Source organism: Pan paniscus, chromosome 2, assembly GCF_029289425.2.
Source record: "Pan paniscus chromosome 2, NHGRI_mPanPan1-v2.0_pri, whole genome shotgun sequence".
NCBI lineage: Eukaryota > Metazoa > Chordata > Mammalia > Primates > Hominidae > Pan > Pan paniscus.
Genome location: NC_085926.1, coordinates 168,833,713 through 168,861,344, shown reverse-complemented (window position 1 = coordinate 168,861,344; position 27,632 = coordinate 168,833,713). Strand labels below are relative to the sequence as shown.

At 39.5% G+C, this 27,632-nt stretch overlaps 1 pseudogene; it reads left to right on the top strand.

Moving 5' to 3' along the window:
- Positions 1-153: 153 nt before the first annotated feature.
- LOC129397521 (Krueppel-like factor 7) lies at positions 154-27,632 on the top strand (annotated as a pseudogene).

Below are 27,632 nucleotides of genomic sequence, written 5' to 3'. Positions count from 1 at the left end.
CCAATATAAAAGAATTGAAATCATACAAACTATATTTTCTAACCATTAAAAATTAAATTAGAAATCAATAAGAGAAAGATACCTGACAATACCAAGTGCTATTAAGGATAGAAAGTATCTGGAATCCTCATTCACTGCTGGTGGGAATGCACAATGGTAGAACCATTTTGGAAAACAGTTTGGCAGTGTCATAAAGTTAAATATACGCTTAGCGTAAGACCCAGCAATCTCACACCTAGATATTTACCCAAGAGAAAAGAAAATTTATGTTCCCATAAAAACTTTTTTATGGCTTTTTTCATAAACATCAGAAACAGAAATGCCCATATGTCATTCAACTGATGAATGGATAAATTATAGAATACTTCTCAATAAAACAGAATAAACAGCTGATACATGTAACAACATGGATGAATCTCAAATGTGTTAGGCTAAGTGAAGGAAGCCAGACTCAAAAGGCTACATAATCTGATTCCATTGATATGACATCTAGAAAGTGTAAAAGTATAGGACTAGATAACTGAGTAGTACATGCAAGGAATTGGGGTTGACATATAAAGCAGCAGTAATTTGGGAGAGTGATGGAACTGTTCCTTATCTTGACTGTGGTGGTGGTTTGCTGAACCATGTATTTGTCCAAACTCATAAAATGAAATACCAAAAAGTGTAAATTTTAATGTATGTAAATTTTTAAACTAAATTTAAACATTTTAAAACATTTGGATAAAATGAAAAGCAATGAACTTCTCTTCTCAGGTCACTTGACGAGAAGTTTTTTCCCATGTTTTCTGCTTGTGGTCAGTCATCAAAACATGAATCAAAACCAAACCAATTAAGCTTGTTTGTTCTGTTAAGTCTCAGTAATTTGTGGCAGAAGAAGAATATGCCAATCATCAAAATCCAGAGATAATCCTAAAGCACAATTTGAGCTTCTCTTCATAGCCTCTGCACTGACACTCAAAACCTCTTTCCAGAACTGCCAGGGAGGCTTGATTGAGTTTCAGCATCATTTCCAGGCCTCCCCAGGTGGAGCCATTAATAGTCAGTGAAATGGCCCAAAAAAAGAAAGCACTGAAAGGAATATGAGTTTCAAAAATTTGCCAACTACATTGTAAATTTCTGAATGATTGAGAACTGAAGCCCATGGTACCATCTTCCCTGCCTCACATCCTACTGCAGCTCCAAAGTAAAAATCAAACCCATAACAATGATCTTAGGATATTGTGTAACCCTGAAGATGTCGGGGTGAGGCTGGCTGGGTCTAGAGCTCCCGTCAATCTACACAGTCAAGAACATTTGTACTCAGAACCTCTGAAAACCAGTTTCAGTTTGGACTTGTTCCCAAGCAACAGCGACGATTATTTTTATCTCTTAACGTTATAGTTTAACGAATTCACTAATGATTAAGACAATTTTAAAGACCAAGTAGGCCCCACTAGCTAAACGGCTGTTGCACTTTAGTTAACGTGCAAAGGATGTCCACTGCCTGCAGTTAGCTAATAATGCATTATAATTAATAGTACTTGGGAAAAGTGTCCTGTCAGCGGGAGCCCTGAGGCTGTTTTCCTAATGCACCAAGATGATCTCAATCAGGCTTCTTCTGTTTCATCAAATAAGCAACTGGTGCTGTCCCTACTCTCATTCTTTTAATTCTAAGAGTAATTTGGGTTCTAATTCCAGAAACTCACAGCACTTTCTTCATTAGAATTTCCTTGAACCGACATGTGGGGTACTGTGATGATAAAAGTGAATAACCCCCTTCTTATTTACTCACCTCCAATTCTGCTTTGCAAAAGCACATCTATCTCAGCAGGAGGGCATCAGCAAGCAAAAACCCAGGGGAAGTCAGGGTAATGATTCATCCACCCCAGTGTAGATTTCTTCATGTGCTTGCATTATCTCACACTCTTCTCATGAATAGTTCTTTTTATATAATTTTTATTTTCCTGTGTATAGGATCTTGTTTGCCCTATTATTCTTAATAGGTCCTAAAAAGCCTATTTTGTATGTAGGAAAAATAATCTTGGATGTCTTACACAATTAACTATTACATCACCTGCCACCACTTTCCTAGAATAAGAAACAGGTGATGGTTTCTGAGAACAGAGCACTTCAGTGAAAGACAAGCAGATGAGGAGCAAGTAATACCATGACAACATGGCCAAAGACCTACCCTCTTCCCCTGCATAATTATTACTATCAAATAAAAACATATGTGAAAATATTTTTTGAAAGTCAGTGCCCATCCTCAAATTCACTTTCCCATCTCTGTCATCATCCCTTGCCCACCTCACATTCCTGGGGAAGCAGTACAAGAAGGATGAACAAGGTAGATGTCCTTCATTTGCACTTCCCAAAGGGGGAAAGCATCTGAATGCTGTAAATACAGAACTATGAAAAGGAAAAAAACTCAAGATAAGCTATATACACAGTGAAACAAGAATCACTGTCCTATTGGTTCTACAATTGTTATAAAATTTCATTTTGTATCAACTTAGCAATTACAGACCAAAAACAAATAATAACCTTCCAGTAACTTTGGCACTGAATCATCTGGTGGACAGTCTAATTGTGTTGTCTAAGTTGTGGGGTAGCGTGTTCTATGAATGTGAATCAAGTCAATTTGGTTGATAAGGTTGCTCAGATCTCCTATATCCACGCTGATTTTTCTATCTACTTGTCCCATCAATCACTAAGACAGAAGTGTTGAAATCTCCAACTATAACTGTGGATTTGTTGAGTCGTATAACCTGTGCCACTGTCAAACACACTCCTCCCCAACATTTTTACAATTCTAAACTCTACTATTAGTACCACCATATTTTAATGAGGAAACTGAGGCACAGAGAGGTCAAGTGAATTGTGCAAGGCCACTCAACTAGTAAATGGTAAAGCAGGATTCAAACTGAGGTAGTCTGAATCCTACTTTACCATTTACTAGTTGTGGAAGCCCAAGTCCATGCTCTTCACTTCCACAATACCCTGTATCCTGCCTCATCTATGAATTTCAAGAGCAGCTAAGATGAAGCCATGACTTTATTTGCTCTTTACAAGGTGTTTGTGGCACAAGCCAACTTTCAGGGGAGCTCAAACACCATCCCTCTCTCTACTCTCTCCCATCTCCACCCCCACTCAACACGATCTCATCCACCCCTCAAGGGGCACTGATAGAGAACACTCCAAGAGTGTGTTGTTGGGAGTTGCAGCTTTTGGTCAGAAGAGGGTAAAAGCCCTTGCTTCAGCAAGAAGGGCTCTTTGGGTTAATTTCTCTCTTTCCAGCTTTTCTTGGTTCTCATCTCCCTTAGCTTTGTTCTCTTCCAGGATGATGTTGAGGATAGGTCTGAGCTCTGCCTTAGGAAGGGCTCCCCAACCCTAAAGAGGACTGGAAGGTGGAGAAAAGCCAAAACTCCTCCGGGGTTTAGCAACTCACCTATCCTTGCTTCTTTTTGTCACCAGTGTGGTAAGACCTCAGTGGTCAAGTATGGAGTGTGAGCAATAAGGGAGGGGCAATGAAAATCTGTTTTCGGATTTGGCGTTATGCTAGAAAGGCAAAAGGAGTCCTGGTTCTCACACAGTTCAGCCTAGTTCAGCAAGGCCAGGATTTGCGGTCAAATTTATTCAGCAATGAGCAATGCATACCCTCCTAGAATTTGGCTTCTATGTATGACTCTCTCAGGGTGCCTGTAATGGTGGGCTACTGGCCACCTCTGTTTTCATTAGAGATAAACTCAAACTATGCTATTCTCCATAGGAATGGAAAAACCACTTTTAAACAAGAAACATAAATCCTTGTTCCGAATATGGCAGAAGAATTATTCTGCCGTAGGCCTCAGAAATTTTTTTTTTTCAGACCTAAGGGCCCTCCCTTCCTGTTTAGATTAGGGCAAAACTTGGATCCAATGCAGGGTAAGCTAAAAGCCTCAGTGAAGGCCGCTGCACTGGATATCTTCAAAGCAAAAGATGACCCATCACTTTCTTTATTCTATTGACAATGAACTGGAAGGTCTAAACTCCAAGCAAAGCTGATATTCAAGCACTTCAGAAGACCAGCTCCCAAAGGCAACCAGACAAGCCCAGCAAAGTGGCGTAATCTTGCCACATTTACCAGGATTCAGGGTCTGACCTCAGCCTTGTGGGCTCAGAAGTCACTCTTGTAGGTCCCAGAGCTGCCTACTTCAGGGATGCAGCATATGTGGCGATAAAGAACTCCTGGATTGCTGGCAACATGGCCAAATAGGAACAGCTCCGGTCTGCAGGTCTCAGCGAGATCGATGCAGAAGGCGGGTGATTTCTGCATTTCCAACCGAGGTACCCCGTTCATCTCATTAGGACTGGTTGGACAGTAGGTTAGCTCACAGAGGGCGAGTCAAAGCAGGGTGGGGCATCGCCTCACCGGGAAGTGCAAGGGGTGGGGAATTTTCTCCCCCACCCAAGGGAAGCTGTGAGGGTCTAAGCCTGAGGAACTCCAGCACAGATACTGTGCTTGTCCCACAGTCTTCGCAACCTGCAGACCAGGAGATTCCCTCTGGTGAATCTCCCCACCAAGACCCTGGGTTTCAAGCACAAAACTGGGTGGCCATTTGGGCAGACACCAAACTAGCTTCAAGAGTTCTTTTTTTCCATACCCTAGCGGCGCCTGGAATGCCAAGGAGACAGAAGCGTCCACTCCCCTAGGAAGGGGTGCTGAAGCCAGGGAGCCAAGTGGTCTGGCTCAACGGGACCCACGCCCACGGAGCCCAGCAAACTAAGATCCACTGGCTTGAAATTCTTGCTGCCAGCACAGCAGCAGTCTGAGATCGACCCAGGATATCCAAGTTTGGTGTGAGGAGGGGCATCTACCATTGCTGAGGCTTGAGTAGGCGGTTTTACGCTCACAGTGTAAACAAAGCCACCTGGAAGTTCGAACTGGGCGGAGCCCACTGCAGCTCAGCAAGGCCACTGCGACCAGACTGCCTCTCTAGATTCCTCCTCTCTGGGCAGGGCATCTCTGAAAAAAAATAAAATAAATAAAAAGGCAGCAGCCCCCATCAGGGACTTACAGATAAAACCTCCATCTCTCTGGGACAGAGCACTTGGGGAAAGGGGCGACCGTGGGCGAAGCTTCAGCAGACTTAAACGTTCCTGCCTGACAGCTCTGAAGAGAGCACAGGACCTCGCAGCACAGTGTTCCAGCTCTGCTAAGGGTCAGACTGCCTCCTCAAGTGGGTCCCTGACCCCTGTGCCTCCTGACTGGGAGATACCTCCCAGTAGGGGCCGACAGACACCTCACACAGGAGAGCTCTGGCAGGCGCCCCTCTGGGATGAAGCTTCCAGAGGAAAGATCAGGCAGCAATCTTTGCCGTTCTGCAGCCTCCGCTGGTGATACCCAGGCAAACAGGGTCAGGAGTGGACCTCCAGCAAATTCCAGCCGACCTGCAGCAGAGGGGCCTGACTGTCAGAAGGAAAACTAACAAACAGAAAGGAATAGCATGTCCACTCAAAGACTCCATCCGAAGGTCACCAACATCAAAGACCGAAAGTAGATAAATCCACAAAGATGAGGAGAAACCAGAAGGCTAAAAATTCCAAAAACCAGAACACCTCTTCTACTCCAAAGGATCACAACTCCTCGCCAGCAAGGGAACAAAACAGGGCAGAGAATAAGTTTGATGAATTGACAGAAGTAGGCTTCAGAAGTAATAACAAACTCTTCTGAGCTAAAGGAGCCATGTTCTAACCCAAAGCAAGGAAGCTAAGAACCCTGAAAAAAGGTTAGACGAATTGCTAACTAGAATAACCTGTGTAGAGAAGAACATAAATGACCTGATGGAGCTGAAAAACACAGCACGAGAACTTCGTAAAGCATACACAAGTTTCAACAGCCGAATTGATCAAGCAGAAGAAAGGATATCAGTGATTGAAGATCAACTTAATGAAATAAAGAGAGAAGACGAGATTAGACAAAAAAGAATAAAAAGGAACAAACAAAAGCCTCCAAGAAATATGGGACTATGTGAAAAGACCAATTCTACATTTGAGTGGTGTCCCTGAAAGTGACGAGAATGAAACCAAGTTGGAAAACACTCTTCAGGAGATTATCCATGAGAAGTTCCCCAACCTAGCAAGATGGGCCAACCTTCAAATTCAGGAAATACAGAGAACACTACAAAGATACTCCTCGAGAAGAGCAACCCCAAGACACATAATCGTCAGATTCACCAAGGTTGAAATGAAGGAAAAAATGTTAAGGGCAGCCAGAGAGAAAGGTTGGGTTACCCACAAAGAGAGGCCCATCAGACTAACAGTGGATTTCTCCCCAGAAACCCTACAAACTGGAAAAGAGTGGGGGCCAATATTCAACATTTTTAAAGAAAAGAATTTTCAATCCAGAATTTCATATCCAGCCAAACTAAGTTTCATAAGAAAGGAGAAAAGCCTTTACAGACAAGCAAATTCTGAGAGATTTTGTCACCACCAGGCCTGCCTTACAAGCGCTCCTAAAGGAAGCACTAAACATGGAAAGAACAAACAGAACCAGCAAAAACATACCAAATTGTAAACAACATCGACACTATGAAGAAACTGCATCAACTAATGGGCAAAACAACCACCTAGCATCATAATGACAGGATCTAATTCACACATAACAATATTAACCTTAAATGTAAATGGGCTAAATGCCCCAATTAAAAGACATAGACTGGCAAATTGGATAAAGAGTCAAGACCCATTGGTGTGCTGTATTCAGGAAAGCCCATCTCATGTGCAAAGACACACATAGGCTCAAAATAAAAGGATGGAGGAATATTTACCAAGCAAATGGAAAGCAAATAAAAGCAGGAGTTGCAATCCTAATCTCTGGTAAAACAGACTTTAAACCAACAAATATCAAAAAAGACAAACAAGGGCATTACATAATGGTAAAGGGATCAATGCAGCAAGAAGGGCTAACTATCCTAAACATATATGCACCCAATACAGGAGCACCCAGATTCATAAAGCAAGTTCTTAGAGACCTACAAAGAGACTTAGACTCCCACACAATAATAGTGGGAGACTTTAACACCCCATTGTCAATATTAGAAAGATCAACGAGACAGAAAATTAACAAGGATACTCAGAACTTGAACTCAGCTCTGGACCAAGCAGACCTAACAGACATCTACAGAACTCTCCACCCCAAATCAACAGAATATATATTCTTCTCAGCATCTCATCGCACGTATTCCAAAATTGACCACATAGTTGGAAATAAAGCACTCCTCAGCAAATGCAAAAGAATGGAAATCATAACAGTCTCTCAGACACAATGCAATCAAATCAGAACTCAGGATTAAGAAACTCACTCAAAACCGCACAACTACTTGGAAACTGAACAATCTACTCCTGAATGACTACTGAGTAAATAAGAAAATGAAGGCAGAAATAAAGATGTTCTTTGAAACCAATGAGAACAAAGACACAACATACCAGAATCTCTGGGACACATTTAAAGCAGTGTGTAGAGGGAAATTCATGGCACTAAGTGCCCACAAGAGAGAGCAGGAAAGATCTAAAATTGACACCCTAACATCAAAATTAAAAGAACTAGAGAAGCAACAGCAAACAAATTCAAAAACTAGCAGAAGACAAGAAATAACTAAGATCAGAGCAGAACTGAAGGAGATAGAGACACAACAAACCCTTCAAAAAAATCAATGAATCCAGGAGCTGGTTTTTTGAACAGATCAACAAAATAGACAGACTGCTAGCCAGACTAATAAAGAAGAAAAGAGAGAAGAATCAAACAGATGCAATAAAAAATAATAAAGTACATATCACCACTGATCCCACAGAAATACAAACTACCATCAGAGAATACTATAAATATGCAAATAAACTAGAAAATCTAGAAGAAATGGATAAATTCCTGGACACATACAACCTCCCAAGTCTTAACGAGGAGGAAGTCGAATCCCTGAAAAAAACAGTAACAAGTTCTGAAATTGAGGCAGTAACTAGTAGTCTACCAACCAAAAAAATTCCAGGACCAGAAGGATTCACAGCAGAATTCTACCAGAGGTACAAAGAGGAGCTGGTACCATTCCTTCTGAAACTATTCCAAACAACAGAAAAAGAGACTACTCCATAACTCATTTTACTAGGCCAGCATCATCCATGTACCAAAACCTGGTAGAGACACAACAAAAAAAAGTAAATTTCAGGCCAATATCCCTGATGAACATTGATGCAAAAATCCTCAGTAAAATACTGGCAAACCAAATCCAGCAGCACATCAAAAAGCTTATCCACCACGATCAAGTCAGCTTCATCTCTGTGATGCAAGGCTGGTCCAACATACACAAATCAATAAACGTAATCCATCACATAAACAGAACCAATGACAAAAACCACATGATTATCTCAATAGATGCAGAAAAGGTCTTCGACAAAATTCAACACAGCTTCATGCTAAAACTCTCAATAAACTAGCTATCAATGGAACATATCTCAAAATAATAAAAGCTATTTATGATAAACCCACAGCCAATATCATACTGAATGGGCAAAAACTGGAAGCATCCCCTTTGAAAACCGGCACAAGACAAGGATGCCCTCTTCCACCACTCCTATTCAACATAGTATTGGACGTTCTGGCCAGGGCAATCAGGCAAGAGAAAGAAAAAAGGGTATTCAAATAGGAAGACAGGAAGTCAAATTGTCTCTGTTTGCAGATGACATGATTGTATATTTAGAAAATCCCATTGTCTCAGCCCAAAATCTCCTTAAGCTGATAAGCAACTTCAGCAAAGTCTCAGGATACAAAATCAATGTGCAAAAATCACAAGCATTCCTATACACCAATAACAGAGAGCCAAATCATGAGTGAACTCCCATTCACAAATGCTACAAAGAGAATAAAATACCTAGGAATCCAACTTACAAGGGATGTGAAGGACCTCTTCAAGGAGAACTACAAACCACTGCTCAAGGAAATAAGAGAGGATACAAACAAATGGAAAAACTTTCCATGCTCATGAATAGGAAGAATCAATATCATGAAAATGGCCATACTGCCCAAAGTAATTTATAGATTCAATGCTATCCCATCAAGCTACCACTGACTTTCTTCACAGAATTAGAAAAAACTACTTTAAACTTCATATGGAACCAAAAAAGAGCCCGCATTGCCAAGACAATCCTGGGCAAGAAGAACAAAGCTGGAGGCATCACGCTACCTGACTTCAAACTATCCTACATGGCTACAGTAACCAAAACAGCATGGTACTGGTACCAAAACAGAGATACAGACCAATGGAACAGAACAGAGACCTCAGAAATAACACCACACATCTACAACCATGTGATCTTTGACAAACCTGGCACAAACAAGTAATGGGGAAAAGATTCACTATTTAATAAATGATGTTGGGAAAACTGGCTAGCCATATGCAGAAAACTGAAACTGGACCCCTTCCTTATGCCTTATACAAAAATCAACTCAAGATGAATCAAAGACTTAAACATAAGACCTACGACCATTAAAATCCTAGAAGAAAACCTGGGCAATACCATTCAGGACATAGGCATGGGCAAAGACTTCATGTCTAAAACACCAAAAGCAATGGCAACAAAAGCCAAAATTGATAAATGGGATATAATTAAACTAAAGAGCTTCTGCACAGCAAAAGAAACTCTCATCAGAGTGAACAGGCAACCTACAGAATGGGAGAAAATTTTTGCAATCTATCCATCTGACAAAGGGCTAATATCCAGAATCTACCAAGAACTTAAACACATTTACAAGAAAAAAACAAGCAACCCCATCAAAAAGTGGGCAAAGGATATGAACAGACACTTCTCAAAAGAAGACATTTATGCAGCCAACAGACACATGAAAAAATGCTCATCATCACTGGTCATCAGAGAAATGCAAATCAAAACCATAATGAGATACCATCTCACACCAGTTAGAATGGCGATCATTAAAAAGTCAGGAAACAACAGATGCAGGAGAGGATGTGGAGAAATAGGAATGCTTTTACACTGTTGGTGGGAGTGTAAATTTGTTCAACCATTGTGGAAGACAGTGTGGTGATTCCTCAAGGATCTAGAACTAGAAATACCATTTGACCCAGCGATCCCATTACTGGATATATACCCAAAGGATTTTAAATCATTCTATTATAAAGACATGTGCACAGGTATGTTTATTGTGGCACTATTCACAATAGCAAAAGACTTGGAACCAACCCAAATGTCCATCAATGATAGACTAGATAAAGAAAATCTGGCACATATACACCTTGGAATACTATGCAGCCATAAAAAAGGATGAGTTCGGCCGGGCGCGGTGGCTCACACCTGTAATCCCAGCACTTTGGGAGGCCGAGGCAGGCAGACCACGAGGTCAGGAGATTGAGACCATCCTGGCTTACATGGTGAAACCCCATCTGTACTAAAAATACAAAAAATTAGCCGGGTGTGGTGGCGGGCACCTGTAGTCCCAGCTACTCGGGAGGCTGGGGCAGGAGAATGGCGTGAACCTGGGAGGCGGAGCTTGCAGTGAGCCGAGATCGCGCCACTGCACTCCAGCCTGGGCGACAGAGCAAGACTCCGTCTCAAAAAAAAAAAAAGAAAAAAAAAGGATGAGTTCAAGTCCTTTGCAGGGACATGGATGAAGCTGGAAACCATCATTCTCAGTAAACTGTCACGAGAACAGAAAACCACCAACATTGCATGTTCTTACTCATAAGTGGGAGTTGAACAATGAGAACACATGGATATGGTGGAGGAACATCACACACCAGAGCCTGTCAGGGGGTCGGGGGCTAGGGAAGGGATAACATTAGGAGAAATACCTAATGTAGATGATGGGTTGATGGGTGCAGTAAACCCCCATGGCATGTGTATACCTATGTAACAAAACTGCACGTTCTGTACATGTACACCAGAACTTAAAGTATAATTAAAAAAAAAAAAAAAGAACAGAAACTCTGGAGTCAAACTACCTCTGTTTGAACCTGGGCTCTACCCTTTACTAGCTGCAAGTTACTTCACCTCCCTGTGTCTCAGTTTTCGCATTTGAAAAATGGTGATGATAACAGCAGCAGCTACCTTCTATGATTGCTATGAGAATGAAATAAGTTAATATTTGAATAGCGTTAAGATCAGCGTCTGGCACATAGTTCATGCTATATGAGTGCTATTAAAAGATTGATAAGGGACTGGTCTTAATATCGGAGTGGGAAATTATTTGACAATAAGGAAATAAAGTTGTGAAGCAAGTAGAGACTCATGTTGACCCGACCTGGTCCCAAGAGAAGACAAATCTACATGGTTCTTGGTAAACGTGGAATATCAGCAAGCAAGAGGAGTTGTTATAACTTAAGTATCTAGTAGCATTAGGTTCTAAGATAGTTTCAGGTTGGACAGTCTTTCTACAAATATATTAGTCTATTTATGAGGCAAAAATTGCAGGCTCGAGGGGCCTATCTGGTTGCTATAAGGTTATTTTGCATATCTTTGCACTGATATATGTTAGCAGTATAATAATATAATAATTTGGTAAGCATTTGCTCTGTCCATTATAAACATAAATATTTTCTTACTTATTCCACACAACATTCCTATAAAGTAAATGCTGTTACAGAAGAGAAAACCACAATGTAGAGAGATACACGTGGTCCCTCTGGGATTTTTCCCTTGCAGTTTCCTTGCCTGGAACACATATCTATCAGTCACTTGGATCACTCCTATTCATCCTTCAAGATTCAATTCTACCGTTTCCTCCTCTAGAAAGCAGGTCCCAACTCTCCCTCTCTGGAGCCTCCTCTAAGCCAGGCATCCTTCCTCTCTTCCCTGTTTCTTCCTCTGCATTACCTCCACAAAGCACCCACGACATCATATTAAAATGTTCTCAGCTATCTCCTCCACTAGGCCAAGCTGTGCCTTTTTATGGCTAAATCTTTTTTCTTTCTAGAAGATGCTCAATATTTGGCAGAATTATTATTTAGTAGAATGAGCAGAGTACTCGATATTGAGTAAGTGCTCAAATACTTGGGGAATCACAAACTATATGATGATAAAGGGTTCAAGCACCAAATGGGTGGCTGAACTAAGTATCCTTTAAGGTCCCTTCCAATTCTGAGAATGATGGCTCTGAGACTCAGGTTTGAGCCTGGCTGGCTTGAATAGCTGGCACCAGCCTTCACTGGAAAAAGAGAAGTGACTTTAAGAGGAAGATAAGGAAGTCAGTTGTGAGTTTAAATAAGCCAAAGAAACTGCCCCTTCGAAACTGGCAAACTCACTGGATGTGGTGGCAGGTGCCTGTGGTCCCAGCTACTTGGGAGGCTGAGGCAAGAGGATTCCTTAAGCCTCGGAGGTTAAGGCTTCAGTGAGTCATGATCATGCCACTGCACTCCAGCCTGGGTGACAGAGTGAGACCCTGCCCCTCCACCAAAACAAAGGTAAACTTATCTAAAAGTGAAGAGCTGAAACATTTTCTTAAAGAAACAAAAACCCCTCAGCATGTTATAATGATAGCCTATACAATGCCACTTCCAATTTTCCTCTGCAAATTTCTACATAGTTCCTAGGTATTATAGTAATCTGACCTTAGAAATAATCCAACTTGAATAATAACCTCTAAGAATAAACTGTTCAGTTAGATAAAACAGATAATTATATCTCAAAGGATATGAAAATACCATGTATGAAGAGTCAGTCACTCCCTGTGACCAAATGGGCACTGCAACAGTGGCAGTGGGCCCCTGCCAGGTTCCATTCCCAGCCTCAATGTACTGTTGACCTCTATTGATTATCCCTGTGACCTTCACCAAGTTGTCTCATTCGGCTGTCATTCTTTTCTGCTATCCAAGAGCCTCATGAATTGTAAATCAATTTAAAACTGATCAGCACATATCAATTCCCACTTAAAGTTTGTTCCAAAGCATAGTTGTTTTTCATTAGTCCAAAATATGTCAAAAACATTTTACACTAGGAAACCCATGGTGAAAAATCTCACTCAATAACAAGCATATTTATTCCACTTACACCTTGGAACTAAGCTTAACAAAAATGTAGCATGGTTCCTTTTGTCTTCTTTTCAATGTCTCTTCATTGCAGGAAAAATATTTTGAGGGGTCTCTGGTAGAAGGCTGGTTTTGATTGCAGGTCAGAATCTAAATTTTATCATAAATATTGATAGATTCAAGAGTAACAAAGGAGGGGGTCCCCAATTATCTATTATACAGCCAAATTTAATCTGAGGGTGTGGGAATATTAATTTCTTTGTGGAAGTCAATGCAAGATAATATGCTCATGTTCTGATGCAAATCTGTAATTTGAAGTTGGGTTTGTCAATAACAGTGCCACTGTAGTACAAAATCAAAGTTTAATGTGCCTTTGTTCATGTGCTTTCCTAATGCATTTCAGAGTCCACTTGTGGCACAGATAAGCTCTGAAATTTGCAATTGTGGATTTTATCCAGGGGACTCTCTGCCAAGTGTGGTTATTTTAACTTATGAAAATCACTCCACCTCCTAGAGAAGTTTTAGGGCAGTAAAACTAGTCTACATGATACTATACGAGTGGATACATGTCATTTATACATTTGTCCAAATCTATAGAATGCACAATATCAAGAGCAAGCCCTAATGTAAACTATGGACTTTGGATAACAATAATATGTCAATATAGGCTCACGGATTGTAGCTAATGCACCATTCTGGTGGGAAATGCTGATAATGGGGGAAGCTGTGCATGTGTGAGGGGGAGGTAAATGAGAACTCTCTGCACCTTTCTCTCAATTTTGGTGTGAACCTAAAACTGCCCTAAAAATAGTCTGTTAAAAACAATTGTCCTTCCTGAGGCAGTTTGTTTCTCTTAAGTAGCTCTAAATGTTGGAAACTACCTCATTAAATCAACCCAAAATCTGCCTCACTGAAAATTTCTTCCATTTTTCAGGTGGGAACACCTTCCAGATAAAAGCTAGAGGAGCCCAATTTCAGCTTGCATAATGAATTTCTAACAAATGTTTCAATGGACAGTAAGTTCCCTGCCAACGTGAGCACTGCATGAATTAAACATATACTATGTGCCAGGCACTCTTAAATGTTTTACCCGTAATAAATTTTCTATCACAATAGCACCTTTATGTGGGTACTATTATTATCCCTTTATTGGACAGCTATAGTGCAAGCATTCCTGACATTTCTGTCAGGATGATTTTCCCTTTTCTCAGTCTTCCAAATGTTTCTTCAATCTCCTGGGAAGGCTAGTAGCTATAGAGAACACAGTTCTGGAGCCAGAGAGACCAGGGTTTGAATCTTGCCCTCACCACACTGACCAGCTTTGGAAACTTATGTGTGTTTTCCATGATTTTTTTTTCCTCATCCATAAATCATACACTAAAATGTAAAGCACATGACACATTGACATTTTAATAAATATTCACTCATTATCTCTAGTTTCCCTCCCTAAGAAAGATGGAGTCCTTTGAGTAATGAACACAAATTATTCTGGTCACTGATGAGCACTCTCCTACTTTGAAAAATGCTGTAGCATTAATGTGTGTAGCTGCCCTAAGAGCTAATTATCCACTGGAGAGACTGGAGAGATTCCACCTCTGAGCTGTACAAAGTTGATGGCAGATACCACTGTGGTAAAGGCAGCCCATGAGACCTTAAGAGAGCAACCAGCCTGCCTCCCTTCCACTATCTTCTCTCTCCACAGGCAACAGCTGATGGACAGGCTTTCTTGGGTGTCTGATGCTTCTTTCAATCTGATCTTCTAATGTGCTTCCTCCATACTGCTTCTCTTACCCTTGTCCAGTTAGTTCCCCAGAGCCTAGAAGCCTGCCATATTGGGGCCGGGGCAAAGTAACCTGCACCCTGCACACATGCCCACCACTTAGCTCACCTGTGAGCCTTTTAACAAAGCTTAGAGGCCATTTGAATTTGTATATTCAATGGTGACATTCAGGGGATAAATTCTAGCCTTGTCATTTACACTAAGGAGAGAGTAACTGGCAGTTCCTGATTGTGTGGTTGACTGTCTGCTGTTTGCAAAATATCTATAGCTCCTACTGCCTAAATTATTGATTACTGCTTACCGCAGATAGCAGTGGCATGGCTTGGACAGTGCCAGGCCACTGAGGGTTGCTGCATGCCAAGTGGCCTCTCTACCACTCTCATTTCCTAATTGTCAATGCCAACTACAGCCAAAGTACCACTTAGCTGAAGGCACCAGCATCTTTTATTTTGGCCTAGTGCTTCAGCACTAATCTGTCATTCATTTAAGAGTGGTTCACAACCCTGTCTGTACATTAAAATCACCTGTGAAGTTAAAAAAAAAAAAATTACCTAGGCCTGCTCCATCCCCCAGGTATTCTGGTTTATTTGTTCTGGGATGAGACTAGACATAGTCTTATTTTCAAAGCTCTTCAGGTGAACCTAATGTACAGGCTGGATCCAGAACCCCCAATTTAAGAACTCCGAAAGGGTATACACCAAAATATTCATACTGGGTCTATCTGGGTGGTAGAATTACATAATAAATTCTACTTTTTTGTTGTTCTTGTTTTATCTTTAAAAGCATGCAAGTGTTTAAGTTGCGTATGAGAAAGGCTTTTTTTTCCCAAAAAAGTAACCCTCAAATTAACATAAAATTAAATTTCTATTTTAATTAAATAGTCCCAATTTGAAATAAAGTTGGGGTGAACTATGTAAGTAATAATATTTCTTTTAAAAATAAATGGGATTAATGCAAACAACATATACTCCAAATGCGGGAGACTTTAACATTCTATCATGATTTCAAGAATTAGAGTCCTCCCTACCCACAAATAGCTCTATCAGGGTCAGAAACCTTTTCCCTACCCTTTTCACTTATCCATATCAGGGACAATGACTCATCCTCATATACATATCTGGGCCCCCTTGGGATTCATCTCAGCATAGACAGGAAAGATATAAAATACCCCATTCTGAAAAAGATTGAGCTTAAAATCTATTACATAAGATGCATATGCTAGTGGCTTGATTTGACTTATATAGATCTGGGACATATATGCCTGCCAACTATAGGTATTGGAGTTCTCTAAAGTCCCCTACCAGGGGAAAACACTCCTTGGTGAGATGTGTACACTGAGTATTTAGGGAGATTTTATGTAAATTGGTAAAATTTTAGTTTCTTTAACTACAAAATGTCTCTCACCTGCTTTCCTTCTCACTGGGCAACTTCCTCTTTATTAAAATTGACATCATCACTTATTATCCCATACAAATGTGCTTGTTCAGCTCCCACAATAAAATGTCTGGCCCAAAATGCCAATAGAGCTAAAGCTGAGAAACCCTAGCTTATGTATATATGACCTCATTTATATTTTCTGAGGGCTACTTTGCTCACTTGTAACATGGGAATAAAAATACCTTCAAGGTATTTTCTGACCCTTGAAAACATAAATGATTTACTCAAGAGTACCTATCTAATAGACAATAATACTAAATATTGGACCCAGATTTCTAAATGCAGTTACCTTTCTATTTCATTACAATCTTGGTATCTACTAGATTCTTACGGCTCTCCTACTTGTATTCCCGCCTCCCTCCTTTCCTGAGCATGGTAACCCCACTCTTCAACCCTCATTTTTTTCTACCTGGCTTTCTTACCTTTTCTGACCTCCAATACTGTCTTCTCTTGGGTTATCATTTGGCCTTCTTATCCTCTGGTTCTATGTTAGGCCCAAGTAACAATGTTAGAGCCTGAAATTCCTTCCTTCATTAATGAATGTACACAATGGAATAACATTAGGAATATAATTTCTCTCCTAAATATTTTTATTGTTTGCTTAATATAGGTGCTCAGAGTTAAAACTTAGGGGGAAAAAAGATAGCAAGAGAGAAAATTTAAATCAGTCAATCTCCAAATCTAGAAATATATCTCTGCCATCAATTTTAGTATTTTCTCTATGCAAATCTTTTCTTCTATTAAAAAGCATTATGTCAACAATATGATGTATTTTTTTTCCTATAATAACATTGGGGGCCTCTTTCTATGCCACTAAATATTGTTCTCGAGTACCATTTTTAATAGCTCCATAGTAATTCATTGTATGGATATATTAGAATGTCTTTAACCAACTTTGTATTGTTGGTTAGGCTGCTTCTAATTTTTAGCTTTTACAAACATATTTTGTAACATATACGAAATATTCTTAAAGCAAATCTTTGATCATTCTTTTCATGTTTTTACCTAGAAGAATATATAGATCAAATGACATTCAAGAATTTAAGGGTTTTGACAGACTCAAATTGAAAGGAAATTTTACTTCAAATTGATGACTTTTTTTTTGGTAGGTGGGGCCACTAAGCCATGAACATCCTTTATCCATGTTGGTTTCTCACTATGGTGGCCTCTCATTGCTTATCTGTGAAATGAACAACCAGAGTAAGGCTGGCAGTTGGTGGTAATTAGTCAGTACTTTTACCACTACTATAAACTACTTCTGAATAATCTTGAAATTCAATTCCACTGACCTTTAGTAAATTCCACATCATATTAAACACAATCCAAAGACTATAAACATAAACTGCCTACCTTGGAGGTGTTTATAATTTAGTGTACACACATTATTATGTAATACAAAATGTTATCAGTTTGGTAAGAAAATTTAAAAGTGCTGTAGAAAGAGGAATATTTCTGAGTAAGGTGTTTGGGGAAATTGTCATGAGGGAAATGATATTTAATTCAGGCTTCAATGATGGGCAAGGTCAGATTTTGAACTGGCAATAGGCAGAAGGGCATTGGGAGTATGGAGACACACAAAGCAGAATAGTCAGTGGCAAGAAAGTGTATGACATTTATTTGAAAAAAAAAGGACAGCAGTCAATGTTTCTCCTGAGTAGGGTTAATGCAAGGCAACAATAATAGATACACTGGGAAAAGAAGATTGGTATCAAACTGTAAATTCTTTGCTGAGGAGTGGAAACTATTTGGAGGGGAATAGGGAGCTGATGAAGGGGACAGAAATGCTGCACGAAGGTTACTCTGTGAGCAATGTGGATCACAGTGGCATCTGGTGTTGGGAATTATCACAGTAGCTCTTTTGTGAGAAGAAAATAAGGGCCTGGAAATGAGAAAGGTCGAAGAGAAGGAAACTGACAGCCAGAAAACGTATAGCTGAACCTCTTCAAATTGTGTAAAATATAATAATGCAAGCAAGAGTAAAATTGGCAAATTTAAAAAGCTTGATTTATAGTCTATGTTCCTCCCACCCAAATTTTTCCTAAATTAATATGCAACTGTCAGCACAGATTGTTTGCTGTTAATTTAACTACATTTGAAAAGCTTTAGCACCACCTGGTGATGAAAATTCAGGTCGACTCCAACAACCCTAAATTCCATCTTTTTTTCTGCCAAGTTTTTATTTTGAAAAAATTTCAAACATACATAAAATTTTAAAGAATACTGTAATAACACCCTTACACCTTCATCATATTTACCAATTGTTAATGTTTTGCCACATTTGCTTTAGTTCTTCCTCTATGTGTTGAACCATCTGAAAGTAAACTACAGACACTAAAACAATTCAAAAACTGTCAGCATAAACTTCCTGAAAGGATACCCTCTGCATAATGACAATACCATCTCCTTACCTGAAAAATAAATAATTTTACACCATCATCTAATATGCAATCTATATTCAAATCTTCCAAGTTTTCATCAAAAAAAATGTTTTTAAGTTTGCATTTTTAAGGCCAGAATGCAATCAAGACTTACGCTTTGCATTTGGTTGACATGTTTCAGGGGTCTCTTTTAATCTAGAGCAATTCTCACTTTTTATTTTGGCCTTCCATGGAGGCCTTTGCTGACTATCTTATCCAAGATCCACCCTACCCCCATTGGGGTAGGGTGCTTTTCTGTCTTTGCTTTTCTGCCCCCATTTTACTTAACATTTATTGACACTTAGCATTTAGCGGCTTTCCCTCTTCCTTTTTTTTTTTCTTGCCTGTCTCTTCCCACTGAAGTATCAGCTCCATGAGAAGGATTTTGTTTGTTTTGTTCACTGCCCACTGCTCCATCCTCAGTATCTAGAACAGTGCCTGGTATACAAAAAGTGCTCAATAAATACTATCTGTTGAAGGAAAGCATTCACCTCTGGGAGCTTGATTATTAAATGTCTTGAGGTAATATTATTTGGGTTAAATCTGCTTGTTATTCTATAACCTTCTTGTACTTGAATATTGATATCTTTCTCTAGGTCTGGAAAGTTCTGTTATTATCTCTTCAAATAAACTTTGTATCCTGGACTCTCTAATTCCTTTTTAAGGCCAATTACTCTTAGATCTGCCCTTTAGGGGCTATTTTCTAGATCTTGTGGGCATTTTTCCTTTTTTTTTTTTTTTTTTTTTTTTGAGATGGCATCTTACTCTGTCGCCTAGGCTGGAGTGCAATGCAGCGATTTCGGCCTACTACAACCTCCACCCCCCCTGGTTTCAAGCAATTCTCCTGCCTCAGCCTCCCAAGTAGCTGGGATTATAGGTGCCTGCCAGCGCACCTGGCTAATTTTTGTATTTTTAGTAGGGACGGCGTTTCACCATCTTGGCCAGGCTGGTCTTGAACTCCTGACCTCGTGATCCACCCACCTCAGCCTCCCAAAGTCCTGGGATTACAGGAATGAGCCACCACGCCCGGCCAAGCAGGCATGTTTCATTCCATTTTATTCTTTTTTGTCTCCTCTGCCTGTATATTTTTAAGCAGCCTGTCTTCATGGTCACTAATTATTTCTTCCACTTAATCCACTTTGCTGTTGAGAGAATCTGAAGCTTTCTTCCATTTATCAATTGTATTTTTTAGCTTTGGGATTTTTACATGATTTTTAACAATTATTTCAATCTTTTTGTTACATTTATCTGACGGGATTCTAAATTTCTTCTCTGTGTTATCTTGAATTTCATTGTCTTTTAAAACACCTATTTTGAAATCTCTGAGAGATTACATGTCTCTGTCTCTCTGGGATTTGCCCTTAGTCTCTTATTTAGTCCATTTGGTGTGGTCATGTTTCCTGGATGTTTCTGATGCTTGTGGATGTTTGCTGGTGTCTGGGTATTGAAGAGTTAGGTATTTATTCCAATCTTTGCATTCTGGGCCTGTTTACACCTGTCCTTGAGAAAGCTTTCCAAGTATCCAAAGGGAATTGAGGGTGTACAGCAAATCACCATGGCCACATGTCTACCTATGTAACATACCTGCATATTCTGCATCTGTATCCTGAAACTTAAAGTAAAAATTTTTTTTTTAATTATGTAAATGTGTTTAAGAAAACTACCTAAAGCCAGGGAAAGAACCATCTGAAAGAATAAAGGACATAATGTGTAGAACTCACACAGGCCTGGGAACAGTGACTGTTCCCACCAGCCAGCTGTAAGAATCTCATAAATCAGGGGCATTGAGTAGAGTACTCAGGAAGGCATTATCTCAGCACTGGGAAATATTTAGCTCTAGATTGAGTGCTGCTCTGGACCCACCTGAAAAATCATAAGAGCAAGACCTAAAAAAATCAAATTGTTTCCAAGTAACTTGATTGCATCTGAGAACAATGCTCAAGAAAATTTATAGGAATACAAAAATATCCAGCACTCAACAAGTTAAAGTTAACAATGTCTGACATCTCACCAAAGATCATCAGCCATGGAAAGGAGAAGGAAAACACAACACATAAAGAGAAGACTAATCAATGAATAGAAATCAACTCAGGACTGACGAAGATGTTATAATTAGCAGAGAAAGACATTAAAACAGTTTTTACATATGTTCACAAGGTTGAGACCTAGAAATATAAAAGAGATTCAAATCAAACACAATAACTAAGATAAAATATACAGTGGATGGGATTAATGACAGATTGAACATTGAAGAAGTTTAGTGAATTTGAAGGAATAGCAATAGAAACTATCCAAAATAAAATACATGGAGAAAAAAGAACATATTTTAAAAAGAAAAAAAATTAGTGAGTAGTACAACTTCAAGCAGCCTCATGTACGGGCAATTGGAGTTCACAAATCAGGGAGGCTATAGAAAAAATGACTGAGGAAATAAAGGCAAAAAACTTTTCAAATGTAATAAAACCATAAACCCACAAATTCAGAAAATTCAATGAACCCTAGGCATAAGGAACATGAAGAAAACTATACCAGGGTATATTATAATCAAATTGCACAACTGTGGTAATAAAGAGAGAATCCTAAAAGCAGCAAAGGGAAAAAACATGATTAACACAGAGAAACAAAGATAAGAATGACATCAGATTTTTAGTTAGAAACAAGGTGAGTCGGTAAAGCAACATCATAAAGGACTGAAATATAAAAACTCTCAACCAGAATTCTATACCTGGTGCATCAGTTTCCTAGGGCTGCCATAGCAGAGTAACACAAACTGGGTGGTTTAAAACAACAGAAATGTATTTTCTCACAGTTCTGCAGGCCAGATTCCAAAATCAAGTCTGAAATAGAGGTGATGAGGGAGTCATGCTCCTTCTGAAGCTCTAAGGAAGAATCTTTTCTTATCTTCCCAGATTTGTAGTGGATGCAGACAGATTACACATAACTCTAATCTCTGCTATTATCTTCACAAAGCCATCTTCTGTCTCCCTACTTTGTGTGTGTGTGTGTGTGTGAGTGTGTGACAGAGAGTGTCAGTGTCTCCGAATCTCTCTCTCCTTATAAGGACACCAGTTATTGGATTTAAAGCACGTCTAATCAATACGACTTCATCTTAATTTGATTAAATCTGTAAAGACCCTATTTCCAAATAAGGCTACAGTCACAGGTGCTAGGGCTTAGGACATTCACACATCTTTTGTAGGGACACAACTCAATACACACCACCTGACAAAAATATCTTTCGAAAATGAAGATAAAGATTTTTTTCAAAGGTACAAAACTAAAAGAATCTGTCACAGCAGACCTGCACTATAAGAAATGTTCTGTATTAAATAATGTCCTTTAGTCGGAGAGACCATCATACCAGATAGAAATCTGGATGTATATAAGGAAAGGAAGCATACAGAAATAGTAACTACATGGGTAAATAAGGCCAATTCTTTTTTTAACTATTATTTAAATCTCTTTAAAGGTATGAAAATCATAACAATTATTGTATTGTTTATAACATATATTCAAGTAGAATCTTTGAAAAAATAGCAGAAGGTCAGGAAGGGAAGTATCCTGGTATAAGATTCACGTATTTATATATTATATATACATATAACACACTTTTACCTTGAAAAGTAAAAGATTTATAGTATAAATCCTTAAACAATCCCTAAATTAATAAACAAGGAGTTATGGCTAATAAGCAAACAAAGGAGATTATTGGGATAATTTTTTAAATACTTGATGAATCCAAAAAAGTCCAGAACAAAAGATAACTATCCCACTCACATGATAATGGCATTAATCCATTCATAAGAGCAGAACCATCATGACCTCATCACCTCTTAAAAGCTCCACCTCTTTATACTGTTACCGTGGCAATTAGGTTTGCAACACATAAATTTTAGGGAACATTCAAACCATCACTTTAGGGAAATGGTAATCAAAACTACAATGATATGTCACTTCACACCCATCAGGATGGCTATTACTTAAAAAAGAAAAAAACAGAAAAATAACAAATATTGGCAAAGACGTGGAGAAACTGGAACTCTTCTGCATTGCTGGTAGAAATGTAAAATGGTGCAGTGACTGTGGAAAACACTATGTCAATTCCTCAAAAAATTAAATATAGAATTATGATATGATCTAGCAATTTCACTTGTGTGCATATACCCAAAAGAAATGAAAGCAGGGCCTTGAACAGATATTTGTATATCCATGTTCATACCAGCATTATTAACAACAGCCAAAAGGTGGAAGCAATTAAAGTGTCCATTAATGTGTGGACAGATAAACAGAATGTGGTACATACAAAGAAATATTGTTCAGCCTTAAAAAGAAAGGAAATTTTGACACATGCTATGAGGGTACTACGCTAAGTAAAATAAGTCAGATGCAAAAGTAAAAACATATGATTCCATTTACATGAGGTTCTAGAATAACTTAAATTTTGTCAAATTCATAGAGACAGAAAAGCAGAATAGAATGACAGTTACCAGGGGCTTTAGGGAGTGGAGAATGGGAAATTAATGTTTAATCAGTACAGAATTTCTATTGGGAAAGAAAAAAAGTTCTAGAGATGGATGGTGATGATGATTGCACAACAATGTGAATGTACTTAATGATACAGAACTGTATAACTTAAAATGGTACTTTTTATGTTATGTATTTTTACCACAATAAAAAAGCAAGGTTCACCTATATGCTGCCTACAGGAAATACACTTTAAACAAAAAGACACAAGAAGGTAAAAAGTAAAATAATGTAAATACCTACACACACTATATTAGTCTATTCTCACACTGCTCTCCAGAAATACCTGAGCCAAAAGCAATTCAACAAAAGCAAAAATTGACAAATGGTATCTAATTAAACTGAAGAGCTTCTGCACAGCAAAAGAAACTATCCGAGTGAACAGACAACCTACAGAATGGGAGAAAACTTTTGCAATCTATTCATCTGGCAAAGGTCTAATATCCAGAATTAAGGAACTTAAATTTACAAAAAAAAAAAAAAAAGGATTAAAAAGTGGGCAAAGGACATGAACAGACACCTCTCAAAGGAAGACATACATGCCACCGACAAACACGAAAAAGAGCTCAACATCACTGATCATGAGAAAAATGCAAATCAATACCACAATGAGATACCATCTCACACCAGTCAGAATGGCTATTATTAAGAAGACATAAAACAACAGAAGCTGGCAAGGTTGCCAAGAAAAAGAAATGCTTTTACACTGTTGGTAGAAATGTAAATTAGTTTAACCATTGTGAAGACAGTGTGGCCGTTCCTCAAAGACCTACAGGCAGAAATACCATTTGATCCAGCAATCCCATTACTGGGCATATACCCAAAGAAACATAAATAATTCTATTATAGGGACACATGCTCATATATGTTCATTGCAGCATGATTCACAATAGCAAAGACATGGAATCAATATAAATATCCATCAACAATAGACTGGATAAAGAAAATGTGGTACATATACACCACGTAATACCACGAGGTCATAAAAAGGAACGACATCATGTCCTTTGCAGGGACATGGATGGAGTTGGAAGCCATTATCTTCAGCAAACTAATGCAGGAACAGAAAACCAAACACCACATGTTCTCACTTATAAGTGGGAGCTGAATGATGAGAACACATGGACACATGGAGGGGGACAACACACACTGGGGTCTGTTGGAGGAGGGTGGTGGGGTGAGGGAGAGCATCAGGAAGCATAGCTAATGGATGATGGGCTTAATACCTAGGTGATGGGATGATTTGTGCAGCAAACCACCATGGCACATGTTTACCTATGTAAACAAATCTGCACATCCTGCACATGTAGCCCTGAACTTAAAATAAAAGTTGAAGAAAACAAAAAAGAAATACCTGAGACCTGGTAACTTATAAGAAGAGAAGTTTCACTGGCTCATTGTTCTGCAGGCTGTACAGGAAGCATGGTGACATCTGCTTCTGGGGAAGCCTCAGGGAGCTTTTATACATGGCAGAAGGTAAAGTAGGAACAGGCACTTCAGGAACAAGAGAGAGGACGGGGAGGTGCCACACATTTTTAAATGATCAGACCTTGGCAGAACTCAGCACCAACGGATGATACTAAACCACTCATGAGAAATCCGCCTCCATGATCCAATCACCTCCCACCAGGCTCACCTCCAACATTCAGGATTATATTGCAACATTAGATTTGGGCAGGGACACACATCCGAACTATATCTCATGCACATGTACACACACACACCGTGCTACCACCAGTAAGAAGAAAGTGGCAGTGGCTATATTAATGTCAGAAAAAAATATAGTTTAGAGCAAAAAAGATTAAAAAGGACATTTCATAATGACAAGAAGGTAAATTAATGAGAAATATGTAACAATCATAAATATTTAAGCACCTTATAACAAGTGACTTTCAAAATACATGAAGCCAAAACTGATAGTAATGTGAAGAGAAATAGATAAATCCATAATTATGGTTGGAGATTTCGATATCTTCTCAATAACTAATAGAATAAGTATAAAACTCAACAAGGATAGAGTCGACTAGGAAAATACTATCAATCAACTCGAGTTGATTGATATTTATAGAACACCATGCCCAATAATATCAGAATATATATTTTTCTCAAAATCCTATGAAACATTTGCCAAGATAGACCATATTCTGAGACATGAGATAGATCTTAATAAATCAAAAAGGATTCAAGTTATACAAAATATGTTCTCTGACCACAATGGAATTTTTAAAAATCAGTAATGGAAATACCCTTAGAAAATTCCCAAATCATTGAAAGCTAATTAAAACACTAAATAACTTATGAATCAAAAAAGTAAATAAAAATGGAAATTTGAAAGTATTTTGAACTAAAGATGAAAACACAACATATCAGATGTCATTAAACCAATACTTAACAGGAAATTTATAGCACTCAATCCAGATACGAAAAAATAAAGGAATGTTTCAAATAAATGAATTTCAGCTTCTACCTTAAGAAACTAGCAGCAAAAGAGCAAATAAAACCAAAGTATGCAGAAAAAATCATATAATAAAAGTCAAAGTGGAAATTAAAGAAATAAAAAACAGAAAAGTAGAGAAAATTGATGAAACCAAAAACAGTTCTTTGAAATCAATAAAGCCTGTAGGCAGATAGATCAGAAAAAAAGACACAAATTACCAACATCAGAAATGAAAGAGGTGACATCACTACAGATTCTACAAATATTAAAAGAATAATATGGGAGAAAAGGAAGGGCAAGACTACAAACTAGAAAGGATGGGGTGGGGGTGAGGAGGGGAGGGAAGGGAAGTGGGGGAGAGAAGCGATCGCAAGAGAAATACAACCTCCCAAAATAAAAGGCAAAGATTGCATTAGGAGCGAACAGCGCTGCAGAAATAGATGGCAGCTTCGTTTGACTGAAACAAAACAAAAGGGCCACTGGATGTCTGCCTTCTTGGGGGATCAGCCAGACACTAACAAACAGCCCCAATTGTGTTCGGGGGAGGGTTTCCCCTCCGGTTTTGCTCGGCAGCAGCAGCATGGACGTATTGGCTAGTTGTAGTATATTCCAGGAGCTACAACTTGTCCACGACACCGGCTACTTCTCAGCTTTGCCATCCCTAGAGACCTGGCAGCAGGAATAAGTGGAAAAAAGGAAGTCCAGAAGCCTTACTTCCAGGATATCCTGGAAGATATTTACTTGTGGGAGTGGAGACCCCCGAGGGAAACACAGGATAAAAGAAAGGGTCCCCTAAGGAGAATAGAGACTGAGAGAAGAGGGAATATTCCAGAGGAGACATGCCTTGAATTGGAACGCTACCTACAGACGGAGCCCAGAAGGATCTCGGAGACCTTTGGTGAGGACTTGGCCTGTTTGCTCCACGCTTCTCCTCCCCGGTGCATTGAGGAAAGCTTCCGTCGCTTAGACCTCCTGCTGCTCCCCGTGGAAGCGGCCATCTGTCAGAAGAGCTCAGCAGTCTTGCTCTCTCGGGGCAAGTTGCTATCTGAGACCTGCCTCAGCCTCCAGCCGCCAACTCTTCTCTAGACAGCTACACAGCTGTCAACCAGGTCCAGCTCAACACAATGACCTCATTAATGCCCCCACTGTCCCGAGCTCAGCCACCATCTGGTCAAAACCTCACAAACTGTCTCTGCCGTGGATGGCACGGTGACGTTGAAACTAGTGGCCAAGAAGGCTGCTCTCATCTCCGTAAAGGTGGGAGGGGTCACAACAGCTTCAGCAGCTGTGATGGTGCCAGGGCCGTTAAGAGTGGACAGAGCGACAGTGACCAAGGAGGGCTAGGGGCTGAAGCATGTCCTGAAAACAAGAAGAGGGTTCACTGCTGTCAGTTTAACGGGTGCCAGGAAGTTTATACAAAAAGCTCCCCCTTAAAGGCCCATCAGAAGACTCACACAGGTGAGAAGCCTTACAGGTACTCATGGGAGGGATGCTAGTGGAGTTTTGCATGAAGCGATGAGCTCACGAGGCACTACGGGAAACACACAGGTGCAAACCTCTTCAAATGCAACCACTGCAACAGGTGTTTTTCTAGGTCTGACCATCTTGCCCTCCCTATGAAGAAACATATCTAAAAAACAGAAAGGCCAGAGTTGCGGTGGCATCAGCCAGTGTCTTAAGGAAATACCATGAGGCAGGGGGCTGGGCTTCAGGTGGAGAACCACTGCCTCTCAGAAGAAAGTTCTCACCTATAAACCTCTATACACACATACACACACTCACAGACCCACACACATACACACTGTCATGCACTCAACTGTATTTAAAACATATATGTCTATTCTTTATGCCTTGCCCTAGCCAGATGGAAGAAGATGAAGAAGGAAACCAGGTGAACTCAGCAAGGCAGACTGGCTGCTTACTTCAGCACTATTTGAATTATTTCCCGCTGTTGCCAATGGAAATCAAAGTAAATGAATGTGACGTCTCTGCAGGTGAACGGCAGTCTGAGGGGCTTATTTCACTTGCTTCTCAGTGCAACTTGA